The sequence below is a fragment of the Hylobates moloch genome, unplaced genomic scaffold (genome assembly GCF_009828535.3).
Source record: "Hylobates moloch isolate HMO894 unplaced genomic scaffold, HMol_V3 SCAFFOLD_1, whole genome shotgun sequence".
Lineage (NCBI taxonomy): Eukaryota > Metazoa > Chordata > Mammalia > Primates > Hylobatidae > Hylobates > Hylobates moloch.
This window is the reverse complement of record NW_026652276.1, coordinates 37,604,397-37,624,965: the sequence shown is the minus strand read 5'-3', so window position 1 is coordinate 37,624,965 and position 20,569 is coordinate 37,604,397.

The following is a 20,569-nucleotide window of genomic DNA, read 5'->3' as shown; positions in this document are numbered from 1 at the left end:
TGTTAGCAAGAATTTGTGAGCAGACAATATATGTGACATATTTTTATTAAAAGATTATCAGTTCGCATTCTGAAATTCAAATTTAACTGAGCTTTCTTTATTTTTATTTGCGAAATCTGGCAACTCTTATCATGTACAAGGCCTTTAACCCTTGTAGACCTCAGTTTCCTCATCTGCAAAATGGAGATAAAAGTAGTATTTTCTGAGTATCTAGGCCAGGTGCAGTGGCTTACACCTGTAACCCCACTACTTTGCGAGGCTACGGCAGGAGGACTGCTTGAGGCCAGGAGTTCAAGACCAGCCTGGGCAACATAGTGAGACCCTATCTCTACAAAAAAATTTTTAAAGAATAGCTGGGCATGGTGGCATGCACCTGTCATCCTAGCTACTCAGGAGGCTGAGGTGGGAGGCTCTCTTGAGCCCCACAGTCTGAAGCTGCAGTGAGCCAAGATCATGCCACTGAACTCCGGCCTAGGTAACAAAGTGAGACTGTCTCTAAAAAATAATAATATTGTCCTCTAAGTATTCAGCTCATGGAATCGTTATAAGAATTCAATGTATTAATATTTGTAAAGTGCTTAGAACAGGACTTGGCAGACAATAGAACTAATAATTGTTAACAAAATAAATAATCTGACCAACCTTTTTTTCAAGCTGTCAATACATGCTTTACAAAAACAACTGTGCCTTGTTCTAGAGAATGAGGGATTGAAATCTCTCCCAGAAACAATGATGGCAACTATCTTCCCAGCCTCCTTTTTCTCTTCCCACAGTAGTGTAGGCTGTTAATTCAGACAACTGTTTATACCCACCCCCATTCTGGTCCCTCCCATTACCCCAGTGTGAGGGTAGAATGGCTTTTACACTGGCAGATGGTAGATAAAGGGAGTGGGAGGAGGGAGGTGAACCCTCAGCTGCATGCATGCCCCCACCCTTGTCACCACTGCTGCCCCTCCCACTTGTCCCTCACAGAAACCATAGGCTCCATTCCATCCCTCACTCATCTCACCCCCTCCCCAAACAACACACAAGCACAAGAAGCTCATGCTGGACTGAATGCCCATGGAGTCAATGCCTTTGTCTTTTCCTAAAGGGTCTTAAAATGGGGAGTAGGTGGAGGGTGAGGAAGGAAGAATGTGGAGTGGGAAGGGCGGCTTCGTCATTCAGAACCGTCTACTGAGCCACATCTTTTTGAGCCATGTGGTTTTGCCTTCTTGTTAATAGCACACAAGCCTATTGTGAATCAACAGCACAGCATCTTCTGCAGGAACCTGCAAGGTCAAACAGGTGCGACTTCCAGGAATGTCTCTCTAGGCTTCAGGGATGGATTCTGTTTTATTCTATATTTCTTGTTTTTCTCCACAGTGGAGAACTAGAACTGGAAAAAGTACAGAGTCAAAGACAGGAAGTCAAGAGGGAAGTTGAAAGGCTGCAAAGCAAATGTTTTGCCGTTCCCTGGGTGGTCAGGCTGTGCCACAGGATAGGATATGAGTCCCACCAAGGTTAAAAGGCAAATAAGTGCCACGCTGGGAACAGACAAGCACATGGCTCAAGGTCATTGATGACAAACAAAGCACACAGCAGCCTCAGCATTTACTTAGAGCAAGAGACGAGAGAGCGCTCATGGAAACATCCTGCCCCTTAAAACACCTCCGTCCCCGATGGTGGGTGGGTCTACTCTGCAGCCCATGATGGCAGTGTTGGCTGCATGTACCCTATTGTGTGCTGCAGTAGAAAGACTCCAGCTTTCCCCTGTGAGCTCTGACATGCAGAAAACTGGGCGCACATCTGACAGCCATTGATGGACGCATGCACTTAAGCAGAACAAAGGAGTACACAATGGGTCCAAACAGGGAAAATAACTTCCACACCAGGTGGCAAGCCCAGCATAGGTGGGTGGGCTCCTTAGCTCTTGGTAAAGAAGTGTTCCCAGCCCAGAGCTCATTCTTATGTGGCCAACTAGGGATCAAAAGACTGCACACACAAGACTGCCATTCTCAACAATAAGAAACAAGACCCCCTTGTCAGGAGAAGGCAAAACCACTGGAAAAGGAGAAAGGAAATTGTGTGTTAGTTACTAAGTCTTCAGAGGATAAAAAGAGAGGACAGCCAGACTCAGATTCTAAGGAATTCAAATCAGTACAGGTCCCAGCAATCCTCCTTCTGACTATTCATGTCCCCAGACTCTGAAAGCCGCATTCAGCCTACACTCCTCAGTCTCTGGAACTGCAAGAAGACCCTCTTCCAAGCTGCAGGAACCATTCAATGGCTTAGAGGTGGCAGAGTCTCTGCCTTCTCAACCTAGAATCTATGGTCCCACCAAGAGTGCTTCAGCAGGAGGAAGAGAGAGCATGGTGTCCCTGTGCTGCACACATATCGTTGTCCTGGTATTCTGGTTACATACTGTTACATTAAAAATCACCCCAAAACCTAGAAGCTCAAAATAACACACAATTCTGCAGGTTGTCTGGGTAATTCTATTCTTTGTGGTGTCAGATGGTTGTAGTCATCTGGAGGGTCTACTGGAACTCAGTGCTGTTTGTGGGGGGCTTCAGTCCTATTCCATATGGGTTTCTCCACATGGCTGCTTGGGCTGCCTCCCAGCATGGTGGTTGGGTTCAAAAGCAGTATTCCGAAAGTGAGAATATCAAGATGGAGAAAAGAGAAACTTTCAGGTCAAGAAAGGGCTGGAACTAGAACTGGCACAATATCACTTTCATCATATTCAATTGGTTAAAATAGTTATATATCATCCCAAGTTGAGAGGTGATTACACAGGGCACGAATATTGGAAGTCATGGTTTATTGGGGGTCATTAAACGAAGAGTCTACCACATAGGTTTTAGGTTTCCAGTACCCCAAACCATATTCTGCCTCAGGTATACTATTCAATTCAACACCTATTCATTGAATATATTCAACTCACTAATACTGTTTTCTTTGAAGCGGAGGTTGTTTCTACCTTTAAAGAGCTCACAGTTTAACAGGACAAACAGGTACACAAATTCCAGTAAAAGGTATAATATGAGCCCTTGTTATTTAGATAAATCAGAAAGGGATTTAATGGAGGAAAATGTTGTTTTGAGAATTATGAGAAATTTTTGTGGAACATCTTGAGAATGTGTTTTGGATATTGTGAACCACTATAAAAATATAAAATACTGCCATTGTTAGTGTTGTTACTGTAAAATTACTGCCTCTTCAAAAACTGTTTAGGGGCTTCTGTGTCCTTTATGTCTAACGGGCCAATCTATTCGCTTCTTAAGGGGATACTGGTGAGTAGTCTGGGATCCAGAGTCAACTCACCTGGGTTAATGTCCTAGCTGTGTGACTAGACAAATTACTTAACCTCTCCATGCCTCGATGTCATGACCCTAAAGTGAAGAGAATGATATCCTCTGCATAAGATTTTTGTGATTTAATGTGTATTAGGTACTTAGAATGATGCTTGTCACATTTTAAAAATGCTCAGTAAGTGTTCATTGTTGTTGAGAATTATTATGGGCTGGCTCATGCCTCTACCCCCAATGATGTTCACATTCATAGGAACCTATAAGTATGTTACCTTACATGGTAACAGGGACTTTGCAGCTGTGATTAAAGATCTCGAGATGAGGAAGAGTATTCTAAATTATCCAGTAGGCCCAATGTGTATTCACAAGGGTCCTTATAATAGGGAGGCAGGAGGGTCAGAGAGTGAGATGTAACTGTGGAAGCAGAGCTTAGAGTAATGGAAGGAAGGGGCTACGAGCCAAGGAACGCAGGCAGCTTCTAGGAGCCTAAAAAGCAAGAAAAATATTCTCCCCTAGAGCCTCCAGGACCATATCCCTGCTGACGTATTTTGGACTTCTGACCTCCATAACTGCAAAGGAGTAAATCCATGTCATTTTAACCTACTCATTTTTTTGCTACTCGGTTACAGCAGCAACAGGAAATTAATGCAATCAGGATGATGCCGATGCTGCTGTTGCTGACAATCTGAAAACCAGAACCTCCCCGACACAATGAAGAAACTGAGTCTATCCAACCAGAGAAGTGCATGCTCTCTAGCCCTAGGGAGGTCTGTCAGGTAGGGAGCTTGATAAAAACTAGGCAACTCTATGCATTTGATTAAATCACCCTGTCATCATTTTGTTTAGATTTCTAAGCCACTAGTTCAAACATCAAAACAATGCTAACTACTTTGCATTTATATTTTATGACTTGTTTTTGATCATTTTCATCAAAATTTTATTATGAAGTCTTAAGTTTTACTTTAATTATATATTTTGTAAAGGTTTCCATCATGCTTAAGTATGGTTTTCTCATGCATTGAGGCCATTTCAGGGTTCTTTTCCCCTTTGAATTATATATCCCCAGACATGTTATGTAGCAGGCAAGGGGAAGTGTTCAACATGCCAAAATTACTAACAACTTACATCTGCAAAGCACTTTACAGTTTACATGATTCTTTTGTCAACTTCATTTCATTTTATCCTCTAAACATTCTTGTGTGCAGAAAACTAGACTTGAGGAGGTTGAGAATGAATTACGGAAGTAGCATAGATAGTAAGTCTTAAAGCCAGGTTTTAATGCAAGTCTCCTGATTCTAAAATCAATACCCCTCAGAGGGACCTTCAAAGGCTTTTCAGAAAAAATTTCAAGAACTTATCTATTTGGAAAATAAAGCTTCTCATCTCTCCCTACTTCTTTCCTCCCCTGCTCATTTAGGAAGGACCTGAAACATCCTACATGTGGAAATGCATGGATGACATCTTCCTGGCTGTTATGGTAAGTCCATGTCCGAAGACTGGTTCATTAAACCATGTATACTCCATGACTCATGATTGGGGGCCGACTGCTAATTTTTTAACACTATCAATAGGTGACTTATTTCTTAGGGACTTGGGACTATGAGTGGGGGTTGTGGAGTGAGAGAAGATAATATGACTTCCTGGCTAACAGTCATTCTTTCAGAATTGTTCTACGTTCAATTTTAATTTAGTGCGCCAAAACTCTAAAATGTTCGATAAAAAAACTTAGCTGTGGCCTTTCAATATGTTCACTGGGAAGGGAATATAAATTTAGGTTTTGGAGCTTTGGTTTGGGGGACGAAAGGAGATATTGATCACCACTAAGAAAACTGTGAGCACTAGAGGAGATGTTTGGGGATTTATTTTACAGCAGTCCTTACTCAGCCTGTCATGTCATATCAGATTTGGGAACAATTGTGGAGGTAGCATTAAACAATGAAGAAATGCAGAGGAGTCTGAAGGAACCCTAAAAAGCCTGGCACTAAAAGTTATAAATAAACAGAATTGGAGACATTACCACCAGAAGAGTTAGACAGCCTTAAATGATAAGGACAATGAATCTTACCCTTTCCATGAAGCTTTTCCTTTGACCTGAACCAGATATAACTTCTTCCAATGACAAAGTTCAATAACACCTAAGTTCTAGCATTTTTAGGGCTGAAATGGGATCCTGGAAAGCATCTAGGGGAAATGGAGATCCAGCCAGCTGGCTAAGTACAAAATTAAGGTTAATAAAAAATAATGACCTTACTATAAAATTGAAAAAACAAATTTGACAATACAGTAGGAAAAATCCCACTTATAATACTAACCAAAGACATAATACCTAGCAATACATTTAACAGGAAAGTGCAGAATCTGTGCAAGTGAAACAAAATCTACTGAAGGATAGAAGAAAGGTCTGAATAAAAGGAAAGTTATGTTCCTAGATGGAAATCATGAAAATGTAAAAGATTTCAATTCTTCAGAAATTAAGCCTTTAATTCAACATAATCGTCATTGAAATTTGTCTAATTTTCATTTAATATACCAAGGATGTTCTAAAATTCATATGGAAGTGAATACAGATAAAAATAAGACTTTTAAAAAAGGAACAAAGAGAAGAGGCATTGCTCTAACAGATTACAACACGTACTGTAAATCTATAGCCAATCAACTGATGTGATTTCAGCACAGGAATGTATTTTAAAAATCAGTGAGACAGAAAGACAATACAGAAAGAAAATATGTATCTATGGGAATTTTGTGCATGATAAAGGTGGTATTCAAAATTAATGGATATGTTATGATTATGTTCTACAGCTAGTAGCAGATACCTGAAAAACTGTAATTTAATCAAACAGGGATTTACTCTCCTCACATAACAAGATACAGAGGATTGCAGTTAAGGGCTATTGCAAAGCTTTGGAGATCCGCATTCCCTTTAGTTTTCTAATCCTGCTCCTTATCCCAAGTTCTTGCTTTCATGCTCACCACCTCATATGTACATTGCTGCCCGTTCTTCAGTGGTGCATTCCCCTTTCAGGGAGAAATAAACAGGAGGAAGAGCTAGGTTTTAGATGCAGAACTTTTCCAGAAGTCCCAGCAGGGCTGAGGCTTCTGCTTCCATTTCATTGGTCAGAACTGTGTCATGTCCTCTCCGTAGCTTCAAGAAAGGATGGGAGGGGAGATGGATGGATGAGAGATGGATGGATGAGAGGAGAGATGGACAGATGGGAGGGGAGACAGACTGATGGGAGGGGAGACAGACGGATGGGAGGGCAGACGGACAGATGGGAGGGGAGATGTTCAGATGGGAGGAGAGATGGATGGATGGGAGGGAAGATGGATGGATGGTTAGGGAGATGTTGGTCAAAGGATACAAAATTCCAGTTAGACAGGAATAAGTTCAATAGCTCTATTATACAGCATGGTGACCTGAGTTAAGAACAATACATTATACTCTTAAAAATTGATAAGAGAGTAGATTTTGAGTGTTCTCACCACAAAAAAAGTTAATAAATATGTGAGGTAATACATTTAGTAATTAGCTGCATTTAGCCATGCCACAATGTATACATATTTCAAAACAACATGGTATATATGACAAATATATGCAATTTTTATTTGTCAATTAAAAAAATGGAATAAAAGGGATAGGACAGGTAGGTTCTTAGCTGAGCACAGTGACATTGTAAGCAAATAGTAAGTTTGTCTTTTCCATCAAGAAGAAAGGGAAACTGGGTAGGAAGGCATTTAACAGCATCTGCCTCACTGGGCCAGCTTCATGGATGTGAGGCTTATGCAGTCACATAAGACCCCATACTTGGTGTAATGCCCTTTATGGCCATTTTGAAATGCTTAATTGTTTTATCTTTGAACTTGTATTTTATAAGTGAAGTCCAATGGGACAATGGAACCCGTGCATGAGCAGAAGAGATATGTACAATATGCATGCTCCCTGGTCCTTGCCCCATTTCCGTGTAGCATTCATGATATGCCAGGAGCAAAGAATTCTGGTAGACTCATGATGCATGGAAATTTAGTGAGACTCAAAATGAGTGCAAAGGAAGGTTGTTACATCTATAACTGAAGAAGTGGGGGTGCTGACAGCCCCGAGAGGCTGTGCTTTCCATTAAAACCAGAACCTACTACAAACTGAGAGAAGGCAACAGTGTGTAAGAAACACAAATGATCTAGGAACCCTATCATCTCCTTTCTAACTCATGTTACTTTTCCCTGCATGAAGTAAACTCTTAAGCCTTTTCAACTATGATTACATAGGGGAAAGGAAATAAGGAAGAAACCCAAATTCCTTTTCTTATCCATTGTTCCTTATCAGTAAGCCAAAGGTAGAGAGGGTCGGTAGAATATTAATGTATGAAAAAGGTGAAGTCAAAAGAGTCAACTTAGTTTTGTACAGTGTTTCCACTGTTCCGTTAAGAATGAAATACATATGAATGTACAAGCTGTGACATACAAATTATGTCATTTCAGTGATTTCATGTACAAGTTAGGCACAGGGTTATAAGCATGCCCAGGACTGTACAAACAATCTGTAAAATCCTGAGAAGACCCTAAGCTTTCACCTTTGGTTAAGGAAATCTCTGTTGAGTCATTAGCCAACCGTAAAGCTAAGCGAGTAGACTTCAGTAGCTTTGACATGCCAAAGAACAGAGACAGAATTAGTTCAGAAAAGTCACTAAGCAAACAACTATTACTACAAATAACAGCAAAAACAATAAACTCTGGGGAGAAAGGAGGGTCTGATTTCCAGAGCTGCTACATTACATTATTTGCTGAGAAGTGGAATTGAAGAAGAAGGGATGTTTGGTGGGTCTCAGAAATAATGCAGAAATTTTGAGTCCCTGGGTTTTACAGAGTTTCCACTAACTAGCAGTGTGGCTATGGACGAGTCATTCAACTTTTTTGGGTTTCTGAGATTCCAACTGTTAAATGAAGGAGTTGACAAGACAATCAGAAACTTTTAAATATGTTCAAAGAACCAAAGGAAGTGATGACTAAAGAACTAGAGGAAAGGAGAATGATGTCTTACGAAATAGAGAATATCAATTTTAAAAAAGAAATTATAACAAGAACCAAATAGAAATTCTTGAGTTTAAAAGTACAATAACTTAAAAAAGTCATGAGAGGGATTCTACCACAGATTTGAGCAGGCAAAAGAACAAACGAATTTGAAGATAGATCAACATACATGATCCAATCTGAGGCACATAAGGATAAAAGAATGAAAAAAGATGAACAAAGCCTCAGAGACCTGTAACGTGCAAACATATGCATAATAGGAATCCTAGAAGGAAAGGAGAGAGAAAATTGGGCAGAAATAATTGCCGAAAACTTCTAAAACATGATGAAAAATATTAATGTGTACATTCAAGGACTCAATGGGATTCACAACCACACACATCATAAGCAAACAACTCTAAAGATAAAGAAAAGAAAGAATCTTGAAAGCAGCAAGAGAGTAGTGACTTATCACATACAAGGAATTTCAGTAAGATTAACGGTCAATTTTTTTATCAGAAATCATGAAGGCCAGAAAACAGTGAGACAACTTATCTAAAGTGCTGAGAGAGAAAAGGTGTCAATTAAGAATTTTATATCAGACAAAACTATCTCTAAAAAATGAAGAAGAATCGAAGACATTCCCAGATAAACAAAAACCAACAGAGTATTGATATATATTTTTTGCAATACTTTTTTTCTTCTATGTGATTTAAGGGACAACTGCATAAAGCAAAACTTATAAATCTGTGTTGATGGGCATACAATATACAAAGATGTAATTTTATTACAATAATGGCACAAAGGAATTTTACAAGAACAAAGTTTTTTTTTTAATTATACTTTAAGTTCTGGAGTACATGTGCAGAATGTACAGGTTTGTTACATAGGTATACACGTGCCATGATGGTTTGCTGCACCCATCAACCCATCATCTACATTAGGTATTTCTCCTAATGCTATCCCTGCCTCCAACCCCCCAAAAGGCCCCAGTGTGTTCTGTTCCCCTCCCTGTGTCCATGTGTTCTCATTGTTCAACTCCCACTTATGAGTGAGAACATGTGGTGTTTGGTTTTCCAATCTTGTGTTAGTTTCCTGAGAATGATGGTTTCCAGCATCATCCATGTCCCTGCAAACGACATGAACTCACCCCTTTTTATGGCTGCATAGTATTCCATGATGTATATGTGCTATGTTTTCTTTATCTAGTCTATCATTGATGGGCATTTTGGTTGGTTCCAAGTCTTTGCTACTGTGAACAGTGCTGCAATAAACACACACGTCCATGTGTCTTTAGAATAGAATGATTTATAATCTTTTGGGTATATACCTAGTAATGGGATTGCTGGGTCAAATGGTATTTCTAGTTCTGGATCCTTGAGGAATCGCCACACTGTCTTCCACAATGGTTAAACTAATTTACACTCCCACCAACAATATAAAAGCATTCTTATTTCTCCACATCCTCTCTACCATCTGTTGTTTCCTGACTTTTTAATGATTGCCATTCTAACTGGCATGAGATGACGTCTCGTTGTGGTTTTGATTTGCATTTCCCTAATGACCAGTGATGATGAGATTTTTTTCATATGTTTGTTGGCTGCATAAGTGTCTTCTTTTATGAAGTGTCTGTTTAGATCCTTCGTCCACTTTTTGATGGGGTTGTTTGTTTTTTTCTTGTCAATGTGTTTAAGTTCTTTGTAGATTCTGGATATTAGCCCTTTTTCAGATGGATAGATTGCAAAAATATTCTCCCATTCTGTAAGTTGCCTGTTCACTCTGCTGATAGTTTCTTTTGCTGTGCAGAAGCTCTTTAGTTTAATTAGGTCCCATTTGTCAATTTTGGCTTTTGTTGCAATTGCTTTTGGTGTTTTAGTCATGAAGTCTTTGACCATGCCTATTACCTGAATAGTATTGCCGAGGTTTTCTTCTAGGATTTTTATGGTTTTAGGTCTTACGTTTAAGTCTTTAATCCATCTTGAGTTAATTTTTGTATAAGGTGTAAGGAAGGGATCCAGTTTCAGCTTTCTGCATATGTGTAAGGAAGGGATCCAGTTTCAGCTTTCTGCATATGGCTAAACAGTTTTCCCAACACCATTTATTAAATAGGGAATCCTTTCCACATTGCTTGTTTTCGTCAGGTTTGTCATAGATCCTATGGTTGTAGACATGGGGCATTATTTCTGAGGCCTCCGTTCTGTTCCATTGGTCTATATATCTGTTTTGGTACCAGTACCAAGCTGTTTTGGTTACTGTAGACTTGTAGTATAGTTTGAAGTCAGGTAGAGTTATGCCTCCAGCTTTGTTCTTTTTGCTTAGGATTATCTTGTCTATGCGGGCTCTTTTTTGGTTCTATATGAAATTAAAAGTAGTTTTTTCCAATTCTGTGAAGAAAGTCAATGGCAGCTTGATGGGGATAGCATTGAATCTATAAATTACTTTGGGCAGTGTGGCCATTTTCATGATATTGATTCTTCCTATCCATGAGCATGGAATGTTTTTCCATTTGTTTGTGTCCTCTCTTATTTCCTTGAGCAGTGGTTTGTAGTTCTCCTTGAAGAGGTCCTTCACATCCCTAGAAACAAGGGTTTTATATACTGTTAAAATCAAGTTGTATTAATCCAAACCAGACACTTTTAAATTAAGATATTAATTGTAATCCCAGGGCAACCACTAAGAAAATAACCCAAACATATATAGTAAAGGGAATGATAAAAAAATGGTATATAGAAAATAATCTATTTGACACAAAAAAATGCGATGATGGAAGAATAGAGGAACAGAAAGCATGAGATACACAGAAAACAATTAGATAATGTCAAGTATAAATCCTATGTTTACTACTTACAGTAAATGTAAATGAAATAAACATTCCAATCAAAAGGCAATGATTGGTAGAATGAATTTTTAAACACATGATTCAACTATGTACTGTCTATTAGAGAGGTACTTTGGATTCAAAGACACAGAAGATTGAAAGCAAATAAATACAAAAATATATCATACAACAGTACCCAAAAGAGAACTGGGGTGACTATACTAATACCAGATAAACTAGGCTGGGCGCGGTGGCTCAAGCCTGTAATCCCAGCACTTTGGGAGGCCGAGGCAGGCAGATCACGAAGTCAGGAGATCGAGACCATCCTGGCTAACACGGTGAAATCCCATCTCTACTACAAATACAAAAAATTAGCCGGGCGTGTTGGCGGGCGCCTGTAGTCCCAGCTACTCGGGAGGCTGAGGCAGGAGAATGGCGTGAACCCGGGAGGTGGAACTTGAAGTGAGCCGAGATTGCGCCACTGCACTCCAGCCTGGGTGACAGAGCGAGACTCCATCTCAAAAAAAAAAAAAAAAAAAAACCAGATAAACTAGACTTGAAGACAAAAAATTGTTACTAGAGACAAAGATATTTGATAGTGATAAAAGGGCCACTCTGCAAGAATATATAATAATGAAAGTGTATATACATATAACAGAGCTGCAAAATATGTGAAGCAAAACCTGACAGAATTGAAGGGTGAATTCAATACACAATTAAATAATGGTAATTGGAGACTTCAATATTCCTCTTCCAATAATGGATAGTGCAACTATACAGAAGATAAGTACAGAAATAGAACACTTGAACAATACTATAAACCAACTAGACATTTATAGAAAACGCCTAACTACAGAAGAATAAATATTTTTCTCAAGCACACACGGAACATTCTCTAGGATAGACCATATCTTAAGCCATAAAACAAATCTCAATAAATTTAAAAGGATTTAAATAATACAAAGTATGTTCCTCAAGCACAAAGAAATAAAATTAGAAAGAAACAGTCAGGGAGCAGTAGCTTATACCTGTAATCTCAACACTTTGGGAAGCCAAGGCAGGAGGATTGCTTCACCCCAGGTGTTTGAGATCAGCCTGGGCAAGATAGCAAGACCCCATGTCTAAAAGGAGAAAAATTACCTAGGCATGGTGGCACATGCCTGTAGTCCCAGTTGCTTGGGAGGCTGAGGAGGGAGGATCACTTGAGCTGGGGAGGTTGAAGCTGCAGTGAGATGTGATCACACCACTGCCCCCCAGCCTGAGAGTCAGAGTGAGACCCTGCCTCAAAAAATAAATAAAAAAGAAAATTTGGCAAATTCAGAAATATATGGAAATTAAATAACATACTCCCAATGACCAGTGGGTCAAAGAAAAAATGATTGCAAGGGAAATTAGAAAATACTTTGAGATAAATAAAAACGAAAACAAACATACTCAAAACTTACAGAATACAGCTAAAGCTGTCAGGAACTTTTGCTCTACCCGCATTGTTTGAAATTTATAAAAATGTGTTCAAGTGCTATAATTTCAGAAAGTTTCTAATTGTTTTGTCAACTCCTTCATTTAACAGTCGGAGTCCCAGAAACCCAGAAAAGTTGAACAATTCTCCCACAGCTGCACTGCTAGTCAGTGGAGAGTCGGTAAAACCCAGGGGCTCTAAATTCCTGCATTATTTGTGTGACCCATCGAACATCCTTTTCCATCACACTTCTCAGCAAATAATGTTTTCTTCACTGCCACAGAGTATAGTTAACTGCACATTTATTTCATCTAAATCACCAGACTATTAGGTCATAAAGTGTGAGGACTTTCTTGTATTTTCCGGGGTGCATTAGCATAGTACTTTGACTAGCAACTGTGAAAACACATGTTGGGCACCCCAATATAGGCACTGGGCTAGGTGGTAGAGGTAAAAGGTAAGTAAGACATGGTCTTTCCTGTTGAAGAAGTCATTTATGAGCCAAGTGTTCAATAACTTTTTCACCGATTAAGTAAATGGATTTCGAAACTTAAAACTTGACAGTCCCACCTACTTAACAACACTTGATTTACTGAAATTCTTTAAAATACCATATTTAAAAACTCAGCATGAAGAAAGAGCTAACCAGAACACCAACTTCTCCAGCAATATATTAAAACCATGAACGACCATCCCAAACTTACATTTTTCAGACCAAAAAGGTCTAAAATAAGGACGAAGAAAAGCTTTTACCATCCAGACAGGCATTTTGCACTGACAAATGAGATCATCTGCTTCCCAGTAGGTGGGTCCTGGGGGACACTTCTTGCATTTTGAAACAATAAACTTAAAAGAGATTTATTTTTTAAATGTTGCTAGCATTAACAAGAAAATACAACCCTAGTTCAGAAAGTAAATTTAATTACGGATGCAGTGTTAAAATACACAGACGCAGAAAGAAACCTGTAAGAAATGAATTACACTGCTGACTGGATTGATCAGGACCCGGTCTTTAAAAAGAGCAGTAAGACCTGGGCTTTTCCTTAGCTCTGTTACCATCAGACACACACAAGTTCTGATAGGAAGGATTGTGCCAAGCTGCTGCAGAGCTGAGATACAAATGGTTTTTATTGTCTGTGGGCTGAGAGTATAATCCTGCCGCAAAATGTAGCTCTGGGAAAGACCCTGCACATTTGCTTTCAGAGTGACTCTGTCTCTTGATGCTTGATGGATGTCTTTCCCTAAGCAAGAAGAAAAGCTCTATTATTGACAAGCTCAGTGGCAAAGGATAAAGGCTGAAACAGCTAGAGGAGAGTGCATGGGTGACAGGAGGTTTCAGAAAATGGACCTAGAATCAGTGAATCACAGAAACACGAGGCCCAAAGAAGGATTTTCATTTCAGCATTAGTGATAGCCCAAGTCACTGAATTCAGATTTTTAGAAATCTTAACTTAGTATGTACTTGTTAGTGAACATTTTATGACTGTTTTAATCAGGATTGGATAGGTTATGCTGCTGCTAAAAAGAGAAAACAAATATCTTAGTGGGTTATAATAACAGTTTTGTTTCTTGTTCATGCAACGTCTCTCGCAGTTTTGCAGAAGCATCTGCCCAGTGTAGTGGCTCAGAGACCTAGGCTACTAGAGCTGCCACCATCTCAAACCCTGCTTATCACCATGTCAGAGGAAAGATTACTCTGGAAGGTCTTAGCCTGCCAGTTACATGATCTGGCCCAAAGGGACACATATCAGTTCTGCTCACATCTCATTCAACATAACTAGTCTCATGCCCCCACCCAAACTTCAAGGGGCAGGAAATGCAATCCTCTTATATACTTGAAGTCACATAGCCAGAAATACTTGGTGAATGGCATCAATGACTGATTATCACTGTTATCAGTGATGATGGTGATAGTCAAGGAAAACAGAAGTCCTAGCAGCTTTAGTAAACCTCTGCCTGTGCACCATCAAACCTTCAGCAATAATTGTTTAAACTCTAGAACTATGTGCCAGGATCTGTATTACCAAACTCCAGATATTTATCCCATTATTTTGTGGTTCTATCCTATCCCATCATTTTCAGCCCATCATTTATCTACCCACGTGCAGTTTGGAATCATAACTTCTGTGTTTCCATTGATTGCAGAACCCACCATGTGGATAAGCTGTGACAGCATAATTAGTTCAACTGGAAATTGCAGGTGGAGTAATTCCAGAACAGGTTCTGCTACAATAAAATATGGGGTTTAGTATGATTTGAAGTTTAATACTTGTAAAGAAAAGGCTTCAAACTCAAATGCCTTCAGGGGACAGACAGGTAACATAATTGCGGGAAAAAGCCACTTTTAAGAGGTTGGGGTATTGGGGGCCAAGCTGAACCAGGGAGAACATGGCCTATCTAAAAGGCAAAGTATCTCTTCTGGATTCTTAAGTAAAACCTAGGTTTTGAATTTTGGCCAGAAAAAAATCTGTTTTCTAAAATTATATTTTATGAACCAAATAAAGCATGTCCATAAGCAAAATTTTAGCCGCAGGCTACCAATTTGTACCTTCTGCTGAAAGGTTTGGATAATTAAAATACATCCCACAAGGCTGATTATTTCCTGCTAGGCACCATGCTCACGTTTTAGGTAGCTGCCGCTCGGTTAGTGATGGAAGGTGAATATGAAGCCACAGGCTGTGATGAAGTATGCCTCGTTAGCTTTGGGTTACTGAAAGAAATGAGGAGAAAGTACATGAGGATTTCCTTAATGCACTACCAATCCTTCTATAGAGATACCACTTTTTAGTAATGCTAATATCTCCTTTTAAACACAGGAAAAATTGAAAGGCACATGCAAACAAACTATAATATCCAGTTACAGGTGATATAGGGCCTAACAGTAAATTTCAAGAGTACTAAATGATGTTGTGATAAAGTTTTATCTCATCCAATGGACTTCCTCAGGCTTCAGCCTTGGCTCCAAGCTCCTTCTCAAAATATAAGTGAGTGTAGCTTAGTAGTTTCAGAATATAGACTATAGAGCCAAATACAACCTTCCCAACTGTGTGATCTCAGGCAGGTCACTTAACTTCCCTCTGCTTCAATTTTCTTATCAGAAAAATTGGATACTAATAGTATCTTCCCCTTAGGTTTGCCGTGAGGATCAAAAGAGTCAATAATACACGTAAAGCGCATAGAACCTTGGTGGCACAAAGCCAACGCCGAGTGAAAGTATGTTATGTTCATTTCTTAACACTTTCTTATTAACTAGAAAATCCTGTGGTGTTTACTTCTTGCTAGAGAAAACATTTTCCTTTTTTTCCAATAAATTTTGTCCTTGCAGCTATTCTTTGAGTGTCATTCAGTCTCTCAAAATAGAGGAATGTCTGTAGTAACATCTTGCCAGGAGAGCCTTTCTTTTCTTGGGACTTTTCATTTCCGTTTCACAACATGGTTCTGGTCAGTACTTCTTTGGAGGGACTTCGGATCAGCCCAAATCTTGCTGCCTTTTTTCCCATATCCTGCCCCTTAAACTCCAATCCCACACCCTGCCCCTCGTAGACACTTTAAAATCCACTTGAACACCACAGATGAATCATTTGGCAAAGTAAACAATAATTTCTTCACAGGGAACTCCTCAGGACTCTGTGGTGTTTTGACCATCTGCAGCCATGGAAACAACAGATGAAGTGTATGGTCATTGGAATGCTTTTAACTCGCGCTTCCTGTGGCAGAGACTACTAATTGCTTCTCAGTAGCTGTTCTCCCTTTCTTTATAAGAAAGTTTTAGCTGAGCACATCACTGCCCCACTAAAACATTTCCCTTGTGGCTTGATGTTGCCATGTGAAAGTCCTGACCACAGAGATGGAAGCCCGAAAGCTATGTGTGTGCCTTCCAGGAATTCTCTTTAAAGGAAGAGTACCAATTCTTCCTTCAATCTTTCCTCTATCATGATACCTTGGATATGAATATAGTGGCTGGAGCTCCAGCAGCTATTTTAGACTATGGGATTTAAGACAGCAATTCTCAAGGTATAGGCTGAGGACACAGAGAACAAAAGTCTTGCTCAGGAGGACCACAGGATCCTCCCTTTTCCAAATATGTATCTATTTCAAGCCTAGAATTTTTTTCATAAATTTCAACCAAAACAATAAATATATTGCAACAGATTGCATACAGTGGCATATATGAAATTCAAAATGCCTTCTATTAAGCCAGATAGGGATTTATAAAAATGTAAAAAGGTTATTCTTCCCACTAATTTTTTTGTCTTAGAAAACATAATTATTTTTCACAAATCCGTGTTATTACTAACATGCAGTAGGTTTATTATTTTTATTTTAAAATGAATAAAATATGTAAACAATTTCTCAGTTTTAATTTTTACTATAGTAACTTACATAAACAATAGCTCTTTGCAGGCCTCAATGACTTTTAAGGGTGTAAAGGGATCCGGAGACCAAAAAGCTTGAAAGCTGGTTTAATTCCACACTCTATAAATAATGGGGAGATGAATTACAAAGTGTATGAGTTAATGTCAACTTTTTTTTATGTGAGCAAAAGTTAAAATTCTATATGTGTAAGTCACTATTATTGGGGTGTTTCTGTTATATCAAGCAAAACTTAATTTTTTTAACAGAACCTTCATACTTCCATTATTTGAGTTGAGACCATGGCTAAGAGCAAAACAAAGCAATTAAAAGCTGACGATTTTTGTGAGACTCTTGGCTGGGAGCACTAGTTTAAACGAGATAGTGTGAAACATGCAATCCTGGCTTTTTTTGTGTGCCTGGAATGTCATAAATGTCTAAATGTGGATTCTGCAGAATCTCTGCATCCAGTGAGCCCTTGTGACTCCACATCTAGTTTTAAGGGAACAGAACTGGCTCTAGCAGCCTGACACTGGTGTAGCCAGGGTGGGAACAGGGATATTCTTGTGTGTCTGAGGACCACGTTCAGTCACACAGCTGCCCCGGTGCCCTTGGCAGAGTGCCTAAGATGGGGCCAGGAGGGGTGGAGCAGAGGCCGTGCCACTGGGAAAGCGGCCCTCCATCTCCAAGGCACCTCCTCTGTGTTTCCTGCCTTCACAAAAGACACACAAGAAACCCAGTGGCTGATCACTGCCAGGAAGTAAGGGACACAGAACCTAGGGCTGTGGGAAAAGGGGACCAGGAGGCCGGGGGAGGCCCTCCCATTCTGAGCACAAGCCTTAGGAGAATGCAGAGGAAAGAATAGCAAAAGCTCCCTATGAGGTGAAACCCACTCTCTGCACCAAAAGGAAGAGACTCTGGTCTGCCATATAAAGTGCACACAATTCCCCTCAAAGGTGCTGGACTTCACAGGGCTTCTGCTGATCATTTCTTTTTTTTTTTAATTAATTAATTTATTTATTTTTATTATACTTTAGGTTTTAGGGTACATGTGCACAATGTGCAGGTTTGACAAACCTGACAAAAACAAGAAATGAGGAAAGGATTCCCTATTTAATAAATGGTGCTGGGAAAACTGGCTAGCCATATGTAGAAAGCTGAAACTGGATCCCTTCCTTACACCTTATACAAAAATTAATTCAAGATGGATTAAAGACTTAAATGTTAGACCTAAAACCATTAAAATCCTACAAGAAAACCTAGGCAATACCATTCAGGACATAGGCGTGGTCAAGGACTTCATGTCTAAAACACCAAAAGCAATGGCAACAAAAGCCAAAATTGACAAATGGGATCTCATTAAACTAAAGAGCTTCTGCACAGCAAAAGAAACTACCATCAGAGTGAACAGGCAACCTACAGAATGGGAGAAAATTTTTGCAACCTACTCATCTGACAAAGGGCTAATATCCAGAATCTACAATGAACTCAAACATATTTACAAGAAAAAAACAAACAACCCCATCAAAAAGTGGGCAAAGGACATGAACAGACACTTCTCAAAAGAAGACATTTATGCAGCCAAAAAACACATGAAGAAATGCTCATCATCACTGGCCATGAGAGAAATGCAAATCAAAACCACAGTGAGATACCATCTCACACCAGTTAGAATGGCCATCATTAAAAAATCAGGAAACAACAGGTGCTGGAGAGGATGTGGAGAAATAGGAACACTTTTACACTGCTGGTGGGGCTGTAAACTAGTTCAACCATTGTGGAAGTCAGTGTGGCGATTCCTCAGGGATCTAGAACTAGAAATACCATTTGACCCAGCCATCCCATTACTGGGTATATACCCAAAGGACTATAAATCATGCTGCTATAAAGACACATGCACACGTATGTTTACTGCGGCACTATTCACAATAGCAAAGAGTTGGAACCAACCTAAATGTCCAACAACGATAGACTGGATTAAGCAAATGTGGCACATATACACCATGGAATACTATGCAGCCATAAAAAAGGATGAGTTCATATCCTTTGTAGGGACATGGATGAAACTGGAAACCATCATTCTCAGTAAACTATCGCAAGGACAAAAAACCAAACACTGCATGTTCTCACTCATAGGTGGGAATTGAACAATGAGAACTCATGGACACAGGAAGGGGAACATCACACTCCGGGGACTGTTGTGGGGTTGGGGGAGGGGGGAGGGACAGCATTAGGAGATATACCTAATGCTAAATGACGAGTTAATGGGTGCAGGAAATCAAGGTGGCACATGGATACATCTGCTGATCATTTCTAAAGTTCAATTTGCTGCTGGATCTTAAACCTGGTTTTCGTCAACCACTCAGTAGAAGTGGGGCAGAATTTTTTTCCCCCTATTTGCAAGTCTGTTTTAAATACTACATTTTAAATCATAACTCTCTTGAGAATAATATGGCAAATTTACTTTCTTTTAAGGCCCACCTTAAAATACATCAAATCACTGTGTTTTCCTCCGCTCTAGATTTTCTTCTCTTTCATTACATTGCCATAAGTAAATGCCTGCCTGTCTGTTGACCACTGTACCTCCAGCACATATGATATTATGCTGGGATAGGGCTGGAAATGCCCCTCTACATATGGTCTGCTTGCCATCGGCAAAAGAAGTTGTTGTGCTTTGACAGAGACACATTCTGTGAGGGCCTTCTGTAAGCCTGATGACCATAAGCAAATTATTTGGAAGAGATTATTTAAATTGTACAGTGGCAGGATTTAAATATTCAGTTGCAGTAAGTTTAACTGATTAAGATATTTACTTTTCAGATGATGTAATAACTGGAAAAGCATATCAGTGGGAAGTTGTCTGACATGTTTGGTTGAGAGAATATACTTGGAAAATATATGGAAATGGTTGATTTTTTTTGCTAGCTCCTCCATAAAGTAGCTGCTTTGTGCCCACTGAAATGGAGCCATCACACAAGGGTTATGAAATGTATCATGGGGGTGTCTCTGAAGAACTCAACCAGGGAGACCTGTCCTTGTTCAAGCTAAATGCATCCCACCAGGGTGTGCAGAGCCCACAGCTGCGGGGCCCACCTTCTTATTCTTCTCAGACGGTGATGTGTTCTGTGCTGGGTTTCCTAGGTTGCAAACCATGAATCCCTTCAACAGGTCTGTGGGATGTCCAGGACATAGAGGCAGTGGGTAGCAGAGATAAAGTGTATTTAAGTGTGTGTGTGTGTGTGCATATGTGTCCATGTTTTCCTGTGCTATGCAGTGGATTGGAGAGGCAGGACTCCTGGGTTAAATAAAGACAAGTCAGTCTTCAGTCATACTATTTGGAAGGAATTTCAAAATAAGTGCCCAGCACATAGTGGGCTCTCAGAATTGTTCAATGAGTGATTACAAGGTCGTGGTAATAACATTTGCAATCCAAAAGGAAACTCAGATATTATCCTTATAAATAGGAAATGGAAGCCCAGAAAGGCTTAATGAATTGCCCAAGGCCATACCAAAAGTTAGTGGTGGCAGAGCCAGCCTAGAGCCTAATTCTCATGGCTGTTAGTGAGTGCCCATCTCCCTATGCCATACCACCAAAGCTAGCCAATAAACAAAACAACCTTTAAGGCATTTTGAACCCACTTT